The sequence below is a fragment of the Brachyistius frenatus genome, unplaced genomic scaffold, assembly GCF_029030835.1.
Source record: "Brachyistius frenatus isolate BFR_SWC_R1_liver_20210118 unplaced genomic scaffold, ASM2903083v1 Contig_13, whole genome shotgun sequence".
NCBI lineage: Eukaryota > Metazoa > Chordata > Actinopteri > Embiotocidae > Brachyistius > Brachyistius frenatus.
In genome coordinates, this window is record NW_027210612.1 from 2,503,188 (window position 1) to 2,519,433 (window position 16,246).

At 40.2% G+C, this 16,246-nt stretch overlaps 1 protein-coding gene across 1 annotated transcript in view; it reads left to right on the plus strand.

Moving 5' to 3' along the window:
* The window catches only part of LOC138617639 (protocadherin-15-like), a 193,697-nt gene that overhangs the window by 25,652 nt on the left and 151,799 nt on the right, over positions 1–16,246 (plus strand). The window contains exon 2 of the mRNA XM_069692788.1: positions 2,821–2,876. The gene's annotated coding sequence lies outside the window, so the exon portion shown is untranslated. The remainder of the gene's footprint in view (positions 1–2,820; positions 2,877–16,246) is intronic.

Consider the following 16,246-nt stretch of genomic DNA (forward strand, 5'->3'; position numbering starts at 1 on the left):
CGGGCTGAAACTGCATGGCACAGTGCAGCGCAGCAGAAACTCGTCTTCGGGACCACGGGGGCGGGAGGGGACGAGGCAGCACCAGAAGTATAGTCTGCTTGTAGTGACAGTGACAATGGCTTTGTGGAGCCTTGATCCTCCAAGCCGTCAGCACAGCATGGCTGATGATCATTGTGAATCATTTCCAGAGAGCATGCTTGTCTGCCTCCGCCGCTCTGATTGTTGAACCTTGACAACTGTCCATTTCTTGACAGCCCGCGAAAGAGACTATCAAGGTGTAATCATGGACACCAGAAGATTTGGATGTCAAGAACGTATTGACCGCAGCGATTGAATTAAAGCATTTCATTAGTCCAGCATGTCAGCGTCGAGGAGCAAGACAATGACTCATCCCACCATTGTCTTTGTCTTCCCCCTCCTGTCGTTTTTCACTGCTTACGGCCACAGAGACGTATCCATGCATTGATGAATGCTATTCATTACTAAAGGACGAGACGGGAAATGAAGCAGTGCTCTGGGAAGCAATCCGTGACTGGGGCATACACCATCGTCTGCTGAGGCATCTGAGAGATGTGTTTATCCACTCCCACATGTTTCCCTGAAGCTTTATCTCACGGTTACATTATGCCATATACACTTCACTCTGAAATCTGATATGGCCTCTCTGCTCTCCAATTTATTCATTTCGTCTCGTTCTTTCAAAAACTAATGCCAACACTGCATACATTTCATGTGGCCCTTTATGCATTTAAGTCAGTATGTCTCAGAAGACACTCTATAATAAACCCTCCATCAACCACCCAATGCATGTAAATGCCTTCCATGTGATATGACTGACTCCACAAAGGAAATTGTATTTACAATGTGACATTTCCTATTTATTTTCACGCATTTTCATTTAGTTCATATGTGGAGAAATAGTGTATGTATTACATATTCTTTTTCTTTGCCTATCTGAAACGGTTCACCCACTTTAAGAAGCAGGTGCATTTTAGCCTGTTGATTGATTCATTCTCAGTGGGGCTCTGCAGTTTCACCTGAAGGCTATTTAACTTGTTTGATTACTTTGATGAGGAGAACACATGTTAAGGTTTCTCTATGATGCTAGAACTACTTTAAAACTGAAAGCTCTCTGCAGGTCATTTCCTGCCATTATAAGCACACCTTCATTACTGCCATGCCTAACTGAAAATCCTCTACTGAGAGTTTTGGAGGTTGGTGCACAGGTCACTGATCAACTCCATATATGCGTTCATTTTGGAATTGATCAGATTATTAGATAATGTTTCTGTGAAAACATCTCCAGTGATGTCAATCAGTATGACAACCATTTAAATATGATGAAATGCGTTTCTCTAGCAAACAACAACAACAACAACAGAACATTATCGTTTGCCAGTTTACTGTCAGATGAGATGATATATGTTTACCTTATCCAGCACAGATATTGTCCAGGAAATGTTGAGCCTCCCCATGATTCGTGATGACATCAGTCACGCCTGACTTGTTGGTCAGAAATGTTGTTGTTTAACATTGTGTCTACACAAAAGGCAAAGTGTGAACAGTATGTTAAAAGATCAGCAACTCCAACTGGACTTGATGCAAGAAAAATATGCTTTAATTAGTGTTTGCTCCCATTAGAATAAAATAATAATAATAATAATAATAATCTGTTTCATCAGACCTGTATGAGAGCATACTAGAGCATAAATCTGGATACCACAAAGTTATCAGAATATGTAGTCAATGTTGAATTTCATTGACTCCGTGTACAGTTGAGTTCATTTTTGTTCTGTTTGCTTAATGGACAGCTGGCAGTCAACATGGTAATCTACAAATATTTTGTAGTAGAGTGCCGTTTGGACTTTTCTATTTTAATTACTTACTTTGCATATGTAGCATATGTTCAGTGTCACTGGATGTGTTTGTGTGAAATTTTTGGATACTTTTGATATGTTTGATGTTCAATCTAAGGACAATAATTTTAAGACTTAGGCTAACTATATAACTAATTCTCTTTTTAAAAAGTGTAAGCTAATTGGTTTTTGAAAATATCCTCTATACATTTGTATGTGCTATTATTGGAGTACTCCTGTAAGTTTTTAAGGGTGCACCCATATTGTACCTTGAAAAATCAGTATTCAGATAGGGTACACAATACAAAACAACTGTTCAGACAATTAAAGCTCCAAACTAAACAGTGCAAACAGCATAGAAAACAGAAAGATGCAACTCTTTGTGTCTGTATGCACGTCACACCTTTATGTGCTCTAACATAGTGATAAACATACTCAGGTGCTTGCTTGTGTAGCTGTATATTGCAACAGTAATGAAGGTGCAGGGCTCAGTCATTTAAAACAGAACATTTCACAAAGTCAGATCTCATGAGACATAATGCTATAATGCAATTTAAACATGTAGCGAGGACCTTTACATTTTTACACCCACCGTTTCTCACAGTATCCACTGTTCTGTGTCGAAATGGGTTCAGCTTTGGTCCAGAAAATTAGATTTCAATCAGGTATAAACTCAGGATCCACCACAGTACATAACCCTACAAGACTGCTCTCCATCTTTCCACATGACAACCTCAAGTGTTTGTAGGCTAGTTCCTGTATGCATCACTGAACACTATAACAGAGACAGACAGAAAATGTGGGAGGATGAGGGGTGATTATTTGAGAAAGAGATTGTGAATACACTCATGCTCACAAGTAGGTGAGCAGATAATGCTGTTAACTGACCTATGGTATATTTCTGCATGTGTTTCTATTTAGATGTTGTTCATTGTCTTACACAACCCTTCTTTTTTCTTTACAGGTGTGTGAATTTAACAAAAGGGCGAGATGTGGTTTGATGACTGGAACTCCGATTAGGTATTTCTCGTTAAGATTTTTGTCTTTTGGTTATCTTTTGGTTTTGTAATCTGTAAAAGATTCTGTTTCTGTTACGTGCATGCATGTGTTCATTAGTGTCCTTTTTATGTTCTACTTAGCCAGTCGATTTTGCTGTGATTTTGCTCGGCTGGACTAGAGTGGGACATCCTAAAGACATACTGAATCAGACAGGATGGACCACACAGGTTTTGAAAGCATTGCTTTTCTATGTTTTATTTATGTCCCTAAGATGATTCGCCCTGACATTTGCTGATGCTCTCTGTCTCAAGCAAATCTCTTGCCATCATAAAACTGCTTGTCCAGTGTGCACCTGGTAAATATTTAAAGGGTACTCGGTCAGTGTTGACCCTTCCCTAGATAGTCAGTGTCCCCAGCCCAGATTATCTTGTCTTTACAGTAAGAATTGTAGGGATTACCAAGGTCGACCTGTACCTTTAATACTAGAACGGAAAGCCAACTAGAAGAAACTCACTGCAAAAAATACCATATTATGAATATTATGTGCCATAAACCGCACAGCCAAGGTGCCAAAACTGAGCTCAAACTACATGTAATGTCCAGTAGGATTCACAGTACCAGCAACGATTTTTCTTTGCAGGAAATTATTTTACTTTTGGGAAAAAATATTGCTAAATAGAGCTGCACTGATGTATGTAATTGGCCTAATGATAAATGACTCTTCACATTTTGCTTTGTTGGGGCTTCTAAGACACTTGGAACGACACTGTGCTACTTTTTTATCCATGTGTGGAAATAAATGTTCACAGGTCTCCTAATATGGATGAAATTCTTTAACATTTTTAAGTGCTTGAAGATCCAATAATCACTGAAGTGTGTCATGCAAGAGAGCCAAATAACACAATTTGGATGGTCAGAGTTGTCATATTGATTCAAGACATTTACCAGAAGGCTCCTTTTGATCTGCTACCGTTTACCCCTTTAAAGTTACTGCATAATGCGTTAATGATAACTCAGCACTTAATGTACCTTTCAAATTAAAAGCCATATATTTAATTTCAGTGGACAGAAAGACTTAATTTTTTAACAAGACTTTTATTTTGAAACATTTGCTGGAACCTGTTGTGACGTAAATCAGACAATCGCACTTAGGATAAGTAATGCAGAATAACTATTTAAAAACAGCATGATTATACGGTAGACTTTGTTAAATTAAAGCAATGGAAACATACATCAATGACTATCACCACGGCAATGGTTACACAACCTTAACAATGAGCCACAACTTAACCGCTCGCACCTGTGCAGTTCAAGTGATGTTCAGGTGTGCTCTGGTTCTTTATTAAATAGCACCACACCCCTGTACACATCCATTATTAACCAGGTGAGTGACACACAACTCATAATTAGTGTTACCCATGCTCACTATTAAAAGAAGCAGCGCCAGAAATCAATTGATAAAGGGGTGATCTGCATAATTACAGCAGCTAAGTAAAGCACATCTACAGCTCTGAAAAAAATTAAGAGACCACTCAAAATTGTTCTTAAATCAGCATCTCTATGTGTATGGTAGCCATTCCATTCCAGTGTCTGTTGAATTCCAATACAGGCACACCTGATTCTACTTAATGAGGTACTGATTAGGTGATCACCTGAACCAAATCTTATTTAATGGAGAAAAGTATACAAAACAGTGCTGTGGTCATCACTATCCTCTTGCAATAGGACCAGCTGGATGGCAGAAACAGTGCTAGTAGTACCTCAAAAGTAATTGGAATTAAAAAAAAAAAAAAGTGAATATTGACCATGCCAAGAGTTAAAAAGAAAAGTTTTGAGTGAGGAAAAGAAGGGTTCAATTCTGGGTTTACTGGCAGAGGGATACAGTGAGTACAGTGGTTGCTTCCATCCTTAAAATTTCAAAGACGGCGGTTCATAACAACAAGGTCAAGCAGCAGACATAAGGGACAACAAAGCTACAGACCGGCAGAGGACGAAAACAACTCTCCACTCATGGGGGTGACCGCCAACTCATTCGAATGTCAATCAGCAACTGTAGGATGACATCAAGTGACCTCCAAAAAGAATGTCAAACAGCAGCTGGGGTGAAGTGCACGGCGAGGACAGTTAGAAACAATCTCCTAGGGGCAGGGCTGATGTCGTGCAAAGCTAGAAAAAAGACCTTCATCTACGAGAAGCAAAGAAGAGCCAGGCTGAGGTTTGCAAAAGACCATAAGGATTGGACCATAGAGGACAGGAGTAAGATCATCTTCTCTGATCAGTCCACCAATTTTCAGCTTTGCCCAACACCTGGTCGTCTAATGGTTAGACGGAGACCTGGAAAGGCCTATAAGCCAGTGTCTCACACCTACTATGACATTTGGTGGAGGATCGGTGATGATCTGGGGGTGCTTCAGCAAGGCTGAAATCGGGCAGATTTATCTTTGTGAAGGACGCATGAATCAAGCCAAGTACAAAGTTGTCCTGGAAGAAAACTTGCTTCCTTCTGCTCTGACAATGTTCCCCAACTCGGAGGAGTGTTTTTTCCACCAGGACAATGCTCCATGCCACACAGCCAGGTCAGTGAAGGTGTGGATGAAGGACCACCAGATCAGGACCCTGTCTGCTGGAGGGTGCGATAGTCTAATTGATATTTATGTAATTATTGATACATTTTTAATAAAATGACTTTTCACACCATGTTATAAGGAGTTTTAGCTTGTATTGTGTAATTTAAATCCTTATACTAATGTAGTTGCTGCAAATTTCCTCATTTTCATCTGGAAAAGTCTTTCAAAGATACAAATACTGAAATTTTGTACTAGTGCAAATTAGGAGTCACATGTTGATAATATGAATTTCTCTCTGTATAGCTACCTTTCTGTTTTTGACAGTCTCCTCCTCTCAGTTTCTGCCATTGCTTTGTAGTGTAAATAGGACAAAATCTGGTGTTGAATTTAGCTTTTGGTCCGCCACTTCTGAAGGTAACTTGCACACAGACACAAACACAGCAACTACGCACACAGATTTGCAATCCACTTACTGAGTGACAGGTTCAGAGTTTGTGTGTGAACTGAAGAACAAGGAGAAGAGAGAAGAGAAGAGATGGGATAAATACAGAGGCAGTGGTGCAGGAAGTGGGGCATGTACCACAGCATAAGGAATATAGACTGAGCAAGTGGATGGAGCGTAAAGGCGAGTGGAGCTGATGGGGTTCAGATGGTCATACTCCAAGTAGCATGTTCTGTCAAGTAGAGGCGCTGTAATCAGGCTCACATAGTGCTAAGATGGGGGATCAGGATCTGCGACTGGACATACAAGGCAACCTTGAGTTAAGTCACAGCTGAGGTAGCGTTAACGGCTCCAGCTCAATAGTCTTAATTAAAGGACTAAATCACACCTGAACCATAAAGGGTTCTATTTGTTTTAAGGTCACAGCTGAGCCAAAGATTCTGGCTTTATCCTTTTCATGTCATGATTAATCACATTCGGTAATGTTGTCTTTTAAAGCAGTCCCTGCCTCTTCATGAGATTCCTATCAGAATGGAGGAGAAAGAGGAAAGTGTGGCTTCGAGACAATCCAATTTGATGCCCTTCTACATCTTCACTGTAATACTAATATAATCTCTCTCCTCAAGCCCTGAATACATCTGTCTGACAAAACAATAATCAGCAAACCATTTCCTTGCATCCCTTAATGGGATGTTAAAAATTGCAGCAAGTTTATGATTGTTGTTTCACTCATTTCCAATTTCATTTGAATGTTTCCGATCGGCGGAACACAAACAAGCAATTGAGAAACGCTGTGTTATCTTGGCTTTTTTTCTCGTGTGTGTGTGTGTGTGTGTGTGTGTGTGTGTGTGTGTGTTTTTCCTTGGCATCTTCAAACCTATACTAAATTGGCTTGCAGTTCACCTGGAAGTCAGTTTTAACAGGTTCAGGGAACATGTGACACAAGTGGAGTGTGGGTGCAGAGCGCAAAGCAGGATGTAATTCCCTGGAATAATGTCTTTGTGTTTGTCATTTAGCAGTGGGGGTCACCCAGTACATCTTGTATATTCAGAAAGTTTCTGTGCTTTGTGCTTGGTATTTCAATTCTGTTTTATTTAGTACTTCTTGTGACTGTGAAGTAGAACTGCATCTTACTGTAGTTTTAAAGCATTATGAAGGTGGTGACAGAGCATGACAAAGTGAGAATCTCAGAAAGTGGGAAAGGCTGATTAACACGTGCCGTGAATAGAAAAAAAAAATCACTTGTTGAATTTTCCTTGCAGCAATTTGTGGACTTAAAGTCCCTCTCTTGGCATTGACCTCCTCTTTGTTTATTAAAATTACATAATCAGAGGTATTTCTAAAAAACAATTCCTGAATGCCTTAAAGTGGCTTACATGTGACCGTATACCTTCACCTTCATTCAGTACATGCGCGTTTATGATTATGCAAATAGTCTCCACCCATCCCTCCACCGTTCGCCTTCATAATAGTTATTTAAACATTTACATTTTGTTGAGATGAAATAACCTCACAAAAGTGACATTGGTTGGTTTAGTCATATTTTCTGTTGTCTTAATCAAACAAGTTTCATACCTGTGCACAAAAGAGTTCGATATTTTAAAAATATATTTTTAAGTGATGCTGAAAAAGCCAGCTCTTGCCTATCTACTTGTCAACAAGCGTGCCTATAGTGAAAGGGCATATTCAGGACACACAAAATCTGACAAGTAATAACATGGAGTCGTTGCTGGTGAGCCCAAAGCTTTGATTAGGGCCGAACTCTACGGCACTTCACATGTCGTTTGTCTGACAGCTGTCTGTCTCCAGTCCCGTTCTGTCGCCAGAGTATTCTGCATGTTGTGGAGCTCTTGAAATTGGACTCACTCCACCACCTTTAATTCTAGTCTTTGTCACGTCACTGCTGTCTGATTGCTTGTGTGAAAGGCATTTATAAATGTCAGAAACTGCATATTATTCCTCATGCACATGCATTTATATCCATACGCTTACACGCCACCCGGGGTGTTCGCAGGTTGAAATGACAGAATTATTTTATAAAAAGGGTGTGTGCTAAAGCCTAGAGAGCACAATTAACTAAATTCAATTAATCTGGAGGTCTCTTTTGATTCGAGAGAGGCTGTTCGCCAATCATTTTTCTCATACTGTACAAACACACTAAGGTGTAATCAGACATCTGCCTACTAGGCACAAAGGCCGAGGGCATGTTTCACTGCGGAGAAGGTTTATAGCTTTTGTTGCCTCTCTCTTCCTCTTTGTATCTGCTTGAAAGTTTTTTTTTATCTCAGCCCCATCTAGACCTTATCTGCTAATGGCATCTACGTACGTAATTTCCTGTGTCTTATCTGTAGTTCCAGACACAAGGAATGGCGATCCAAAAGAGAGAGATAAAGACAGAACAAGACTCAGAATTTGGTAGATGGGAGGAGAGATGGACAATAAATGGTGCAAGAGAGTGAAGAGTAAAGTCTCACACAATGTAAAAAACTAAAAGTCTGTCTGTTTTCATGTGTCAGTCATCCTTCCACACAAAACTGAATATTATAAAAGTAATTTTAATGATTGATATATATATATATATATATATATGATTAAAACCTAACTGAGAATTTATACAAAATTAATTTTATTATTCATGTTTTAGTTTTCTTTTTAAACACTAGCCAGGCCTTAATCTTGTATACTCCTTTAATCAAAACAGTGCATCGTCACATTGTATTGATTTGCACTGAGTGATTAAAAAAAAAAAAAAAAATACAATTCCATCTCTGTAAACAAGCTCTGACACCAATTAGTGTCCACAGAAATGGCTCACCTAATTAAACAAAAAAACTTGTTTGTCAGGTTTTGATAAGTAATAAGCATTTGATTTGATGAAGTCCAGTTTAAAACTGCTTGCCAGTTGAAGAGGTCAACTGCTTTTCCAGGTGCTAATGGACTCTCTGGAGGTCTGGTTGCCTCTGGTCGTAAAAGTAATAACCTGTGGGAGCTGTCAAAAGAGCTCACTTCCCAAGGTTACTGTGGTCCACTCTGAAGAGGAGAAGAAAAGGCAAGAGAGGGGAAAAAAAACATTTAGAGGGAACATTTTCATCACAGCCCTCAGTCTTGGTTTTTTTTTTGCCTCTGGGATGCCTTGTAACAGATTTGATGCTCGTGCTTTTGTCCCAGTGTGATCCAATTATCTAACCCCTTTAGCTTCTATGCCCATGTCAGACATGTCTCATGAGTGTCTCCTGTCACACAGCTGCAGGGCACTAAAATTTAAATTTTTTTTTACAAGTATTACAGAAATAACCATGTCGTTTTCATTTCAGTTGCAACCAGTTTGCTTATTACTGGTGTATGGTGTTCCTATGTGGAAAAGATATATACATTTTCCCCCAACTCTGCCATTCCAATAGTTGTTTCAACTCTTTTCTGCTCATGGTTTTAGCTTTATGCTTTGATTCACTCACCAAGTTCACTGCGTCACCTATTTTACGACAGGCAGCTGTTGTTAACGTTAAAGCTCTGATAAAACCACTGTGCGCTACCCGTCTAGTTCGGTACTAGTTGGTGGACATACAGTGGAGCATTTAGCAGCTAAAGAGCCAGATGTTTCCCTCAGGTGTAGGTGGCGACCAAGACAGAGCTAAAAGCAGACTCTGAATGAATATTAATATTGTCTGTAATTGTTGCATATGAAAGAGTGATATGACATGTCAGTATTGGTCACAGCTTGTTTCCATGGCTCCCAAGTGTCCAATAAAATGAGTTCCCATGCAAGGATATACGTGAAAAGTATTTTTTTTTCTCAAATTGCTTTTGTTTTTTAGTGATGATTGACCTGATGTTTTTTTGCATGTCCATACAGTTTACCCCACTAAAAGCCTTTTCACACCAAGGATGATTTCTCATGCAGAAAACTCCGACAGCAATAAAATATATATCAACTCAAGGTCTGCACTATAAATGCTTGCACAGTGGCTCAAATCTTGGAGCAGTTAGATATTTTGCATAATTCTGCACTTTGAGCTCAGTTGAATAGGACATTGTTAGACTTGCTCTTGGATTGGAATTCGCATTCTTTGATTGCATATTTACCACCTCTGTGAGGAGCAGGAAAATACCATGATATGGTATTTTGAGCAAACAAGTTAGTTCTTTTTAAATCCACGGCCTGTGCAGACTACAGCTCATGGATATTCTGTGTACTCTACACTAGTGAGTCAGTTGTGTTGCTTTGGCCTTAACCTCATCCTTTATTTCAGATTATCAACAATGGTTTTGTAGTGGTCGTGGCAGCTTTCTTTTCAATTCATTCTCACTCATCTGAAAGTTTATTTGGACTGACAGAAGGACAGAGTTGATTGTATTTATGTTTTCCTGCTGTTATTGTCTCTGGGAATGAGAAGTACATTTATAACCCCCCCCCCCCCCCCCCTCCCTCTCCCCGCACACACCGACACACACGAAAACACACACCCTGTCTTGTTGCTGTCTCTGACCTCCCTTCCCCGCCTCTGGTTCCCCCCCTCTTGTTGCTTACCCGCTGTCTCAGTTGCACTGACCTCTCAATATCACACAAGCTGTCAGTGCCAAACTATGAACGTCCCTTGACACTTATTCGACTCAGACACCCTTCGGCATTTGCGCTCAGCCAATTTCAATTTTTCTTGTGGGTTGGGTGGGGGCTAGTGTAAAGCGTGCAGCCAGAACAAACCAAAGTTGAAGACAGAAAAAAGGGTGCCCTGAGCAGAATCATGTGTGTTTTGTGCGCGGGCCTGTCTGTCTTTGTTCCCTTAAAAGGCTGGCTTACTCAACCCTGGAAACTCTCTGAACCCACCTTTTGGCCGTCTGAACTGACAACCCATCATTCTTTCAACAGCTTCACAACTCCAAATACTGACTCATCAACTGCATTCCATGGAAAAAAATATATATTTTACTTCTCGGAGATAAATCAATTTTATTCATAGCAATAAACTATTAAAGCAATAATTCATGTGCTAATGAAGACTAATGGTAGAAAGAGCAACAGCTGGAGAGCTTTTGTGCTACAGAGAAGGCTTTTTTTTTCAGCACCATGGACAGCACTAATAACTTCACTGTGTGGTAGGCTGACTGCTGTACTCATCAGTGTACCCATGTTTAGCTAAAAACCTCATACAAACCATTCATTTATTTATGTATTAAGTTTTGTGGAAAAGTTGGTTTGAGCTCTGATATTTCTTTGGCGTTAATTAGGGACCTTGTCCAGAAGACAGTTCTAAAGTTTTAGCTGAAGAAAATCTTTCCATATTTTCTGTCTGTGAAGTCGCGTGAGTGGCAGCTAAGTAAATGCCGGTTGGTGCTCTTTTGGGAACTGCATTATGAAGTCCAGTTCACATTGCTCCAGAAAATGTACTGGGAGAAGAAGAGACAGAATTTGCCATTGCACCATCCTGTGCTCGGAAAGCAAGTCATCCCAATCGTACCAAGGATTTTTTTTTTCACACATGGTGTCACACATCAGCACGTCTGACTGTAAGCTGTCCTCTCATATTTTAACGTGTGGTACTTGGTGCAGTGCAGGTACAACAAGAGAGAGGAGAGTAGGAATGAGACGAGTACTGGGGTGAAATGAGTATCCGGTACGGATAATGTACTTTTGACGAGTACGAGTATCATCCGAGTAATGTTTGTCGGTATCCGTGCTGATGTGGGCTTCTAAAAGAGTGATGCTCTGCTGAGAGACGCTCTGTCAGCTTGTTCAGTCTCCACAGCGATCAGAAACAACTCACGACTCTTCTGGTTCACTTCTGGCATCGGCTGAAATATCTTCAGCTGAATTACATGGAGGACTTTGCCCTTACCGGACAAGTCGCAAGTTACAGCTCGTGACTCATTGCTTTCTTCTTCTGCCGGTTGTTTCCTTTTGTTCCATCGGCTCGCGCCTTTCTCGTTAAGATATCTTCACTCAGCCAACCGCTTTCAGCGAGAATATAGTGGCTGAAGGCAGAATACATATTTCAATGTGAACTGTCTGCATAAATCACCCAGCTTCCCACCTTCAGTTTATTTAATAAAATAATAAAACAAGGTTAATGATCAGGCTTAAATGAACAACTTCTGGCTAGTCCCACTTCCGGTATAAGGCCCGCCCCATCCGAGTACGGATACGGTTACAGATCATTTAGTTGGTTTAACAGATACCGATACAGATAATGCTGTACTCACTCGTCCCTAGAGGAGAGGAAAGTTTATTTTTCGGTAGTTGTGTTTTGACCCTCAAATCACAGAATAACTGATACACTGTGTGTTTATTGCTGTTCAGTTACAGGGGTAACATTTGAGCCTCTCATCTGTTTTGCAGCTTCAGATCTTTATTCATCTGTGTATTTGGGTGTACTTGCACTTCCACCCACGTGCGCACACTCTCATGGGATCGCCTACAGAGAGCTCACAGACAGAGGATTTGGGGACTGAGCAGTTGAGTACATACAGAGTCCAGGGAAATGGGGCTTCAACAAGAAGAATTGCTCCATTTGTCCCGAGTGAGAAACAATATTCAAAATGGAGCTTGCATTTTTGTACTGTCAGTATCTTCTAGCTCTTGATTTTTTTTTACTGACAAGGCTTGTAGCATCATGGCTGCTGCTTTGATTAGTTTTCAACAAGGTTTCACAATATGCTTTAAGGAGTCCACCTTAAATAGGGAAAGCAATATCAAAGAAATTGCAACAAGAACGCATCCAACGAATAGTGTTCGTTTGCTTCTGACCACTTTTTCTGAGCCACTGAATGATTTATTGTGCTATTGATTTAATGAGCTCCAAAGAAGTGCACACACCTCCATTTCACTGGAACACAAATAAGGAACGAAACAACAGTTTATTTGCACTTTCCATATTTGATATGGACTAGATGTCTTTTTTAATTTCATATTGGTGGACTAAATTGATATGTGGTGTGCAACCACTTACCCAAAACCACATATCCAAATCTATAAACATCCAGTTGCTCTTTGAAAATAACTCGTATTCAAACATTCAGTGACTCCAAATCATTTTAAATGGGTTGTTGTAATTCAATAAATAACGCACCTTCCACCCAAAAAAGGATGATAGGCATTTTCTGCACCCCCCCAAATGTAAAAAAAAAAAAAAAGAAGAAAAGAAGGCATTCATTGACAATAATTGAATCGTTGCTGTCTGTCACTTATGGTAGTTTACATCTGTTAGGCAAAATCAATTTCTTGAGCTTTAAAGAAATGGCTGAAGGTGCTGTATTAATGCATCAGTAATAGGGATTTCCCTAAAGAGGGATTGCCTGCATAGTGATTGAAACCTCAGCTGAATACAAACAAGCAGTGTACACCATTCATAAAGGGACCCTCTGGCTCCCCTGTTCGCACAGCAAGGAGCCATAGACACAACTCCGAGCAGTCTCAGAAGAATACACGACACCTCAAAGTCAAACTTAACTGCTCCTGGTTAAAAGTATTTTGGAGTGATTTGTTTTAAATAGCAAAAGCTTTGCAATATTTAGCTGAATTATGTATTACTTGTCCGGCTCAAACCACAGAAACTGATCCCATCTAATGAAAAAAAAACCATTGTTTCCATACCCCTTTTTATTTATAACATTATAAGCATGCATGGGCACACACACTGCAGATATTTGAAGAGTGATATTATGAATAATAGAATAATGAAGAGTGAAAGGCCTTGTAATTGATAGTTATGAAACCCAATAAGACAAGTTGCTTGCAAAGACACATACATTCATATATAGTGTGTAGTATAATACACAGAACCCACATACATGCGCAGACTTATATATATGATGTTGGTTTGGTTATTTCTTACTAAAATGGCTTCATAGGGGTGCTAAGACTTGAATTTTTCCAAACAGCAGAATATCCCTTAATCACCTCTCTCTGTGGAGTGTCTTCACTCCTGCCTGAACCCTGAACCCTCGTTTTCTCTGGAGCAACAGAGGCAAGATGAGAGGGGGAATTGGCCCCGTGGCAGGGACTGATTATTAGAGAGCTTTTGTTCAGAGCTTTCCCCATAACCAAAACAAGCTTGGCCAAGTGGAGGTAGTGCTGACTTAACCCGGATTAGCTCCTTATGCTCATCCAGGCCCTATACATGCCAGTAAGAGGTTGTTTTTTTTTAATATAAATTATAGTTTGTCATTTGAAAGCACAACAATAGAGTAAACATGCAATTATCTTGTCCTGTCTTGCGTCCTAATAATGGGCCTAATGTATCATTTAAAAATGTGCTGCCTGTCTTTGAAATTACAAATGACCCAACAATAATTAAATAAAAGAGCTGCCTTCTCTTGGAAAGGTACATGTTATAAAGCTACCTGTCTTTAAAACAACCTGATATAATAAACCTTAATGAGCCTATAGTCCTTAATTATACATGGTGAAGAAAACTATAAGCACATTAATTCAATGAAGATGCAGTATGAAGCTGAAATGGAGAGTAAATTAGCCTGTATGGTGGGATTTTTAGTATTCCCAATGAGTCGAAAATAAGCATCTCCTGAGCATCTGAATTATATTTAAAGAATTATACATATATAAAGAGCAGTGTTTCTAAACCTTTTTTGTAGGATGGTATGCAGCTATCAAATACAATTTATTCAACAATGCTGGTCATGTTTTAAACTGAGTTATTGATTTAGTTATATAAAATAATTGTTACAGTGCTTTCTATCTGTTCATAAATTGAACCTGAAATTTATGGTTTAGATTTGGTGTGCATTCTTTTCCATTTTTTAGCCACACCAGTCTGAAGTCGATGCAGAAATACCCCCTTATATTCACTTATTTATGTGGGGTTACATTTCATCATTACTGATTGTGATCATCCGTGAACTAAAGATTGCCAGTTGAATTTTTGGGGATTACATGGCTGTGAAGCTCCTTTCTTGAATGTCATTTAAGTTTATTACGTGTCCCCTCTGTGTGTGTGTGTGTGTGTGTGTGTGTGTGTGTGTGTGTGTGTGTGTGTGTGTGTGTGTGTGTGTGTGTGTGTGTGTGTGTGTGTGTGTGTGTGTGTGTGTGTGTGTGTGTGTGTGTGTGTGTGTGTGTGTTTATTAAATGCCTTAATAGATACTAGCAAGCTGTTCAGATCTAAACAAATTGCATCTGCTGTTTGAGAAAGGTCATTTTTTTATTTTCAGAGGTATTGTCTGGTAATTTACTGCTGTTGACATTAGCTATGTCTCACATGCCAAAGCAATTTTGTTGGATTTCGCTGCAACCTGTAGTAGGGATTTATTCAGCACAGCGGCTAATTAGAGTATTGATGGAAGGCTTTTCCTTCTTGGTTAAACTGTGGGGAAGAAAAGTCCAGTGATTGTTGCAAAGTGACAGCTGAATCATAGCTATCTGACTGCCGTGGTATTATTTCTCAGCTCCACTCCAATTGGTGCGGACAGAATGGATTTAACTCTAAAACGATCGACAGATGACAGTACTGTTGACCTTCAGAAACTACAGGTTAACTGACAGAGTGGCACAGGAGTCCACACAATGTAATATGTTATGGATTAGTTAGACCTTAATGAGTGGGTTTGGTGACTTTTATCCTTTCTTCTTTTTTTTTTTTTTTTTTTTTCTCGCAGAGACACATTGCAGGAAATCCTGTTGCATATAATCTATCTTGCTCTGGGAGAAGAGATCTGAGTTGGCCAGGTGCATATCAAGCAGATATGGTGGGAGGAGGGGCAACAGAGCTTTAGCCGCTCTCACCTTTCATGACCGGTGTAATCAGATTACCTGCTTCTCACGTCATGACCAGAGAGAGAGAGAGAGAGAGGGAGAGAGAGCGAGAGAAAGCGAGAGAGACTTAAGCCGGGCTGCTCCATGCAGTTATCTCGCATTAGGCTCCAGCCCTCCGGTGGAGTGTTGCTGTCTCTTGCTGTGTCGGGCTAAAGACACCGGGGTAGCCGAGTGCTGATGTGCCCGTGTGAGGAGACTGCAGCTGCACTGCCAGCCGCTATTTGTGGCTCCTTTGCTCGGACTAAAAGGATTGTAGAGTACTTCTGAAACTAAAGCATGGTAAGATGATTTCTTTTACGTTTGTGGACGGGTGTCGTTATGTTTTAGGCGCCTTAATTATCACATGGGCGTTGCGATACGCACGCGTATAGCCCACTGCTCACACTGCGTAATGTTGTGTGTGTGTGTGTGTGTGACCGCGGAATCGGTTCGGGACGCTTGCAACCGTATCGTGTTGATTCCCTGCTGTGAAATGAGTAAAGCCCAATATTGGCAAGTCGCAGTCGTCCACCTCAACTCTGCCCGGATCTGTGCCGCTAATATATGGAGGGTGAAGTTTTCAGACACTCGAGGCACCGGCTCTCACTTGGATTATGATATGCCATTAATGCCTGCGGTT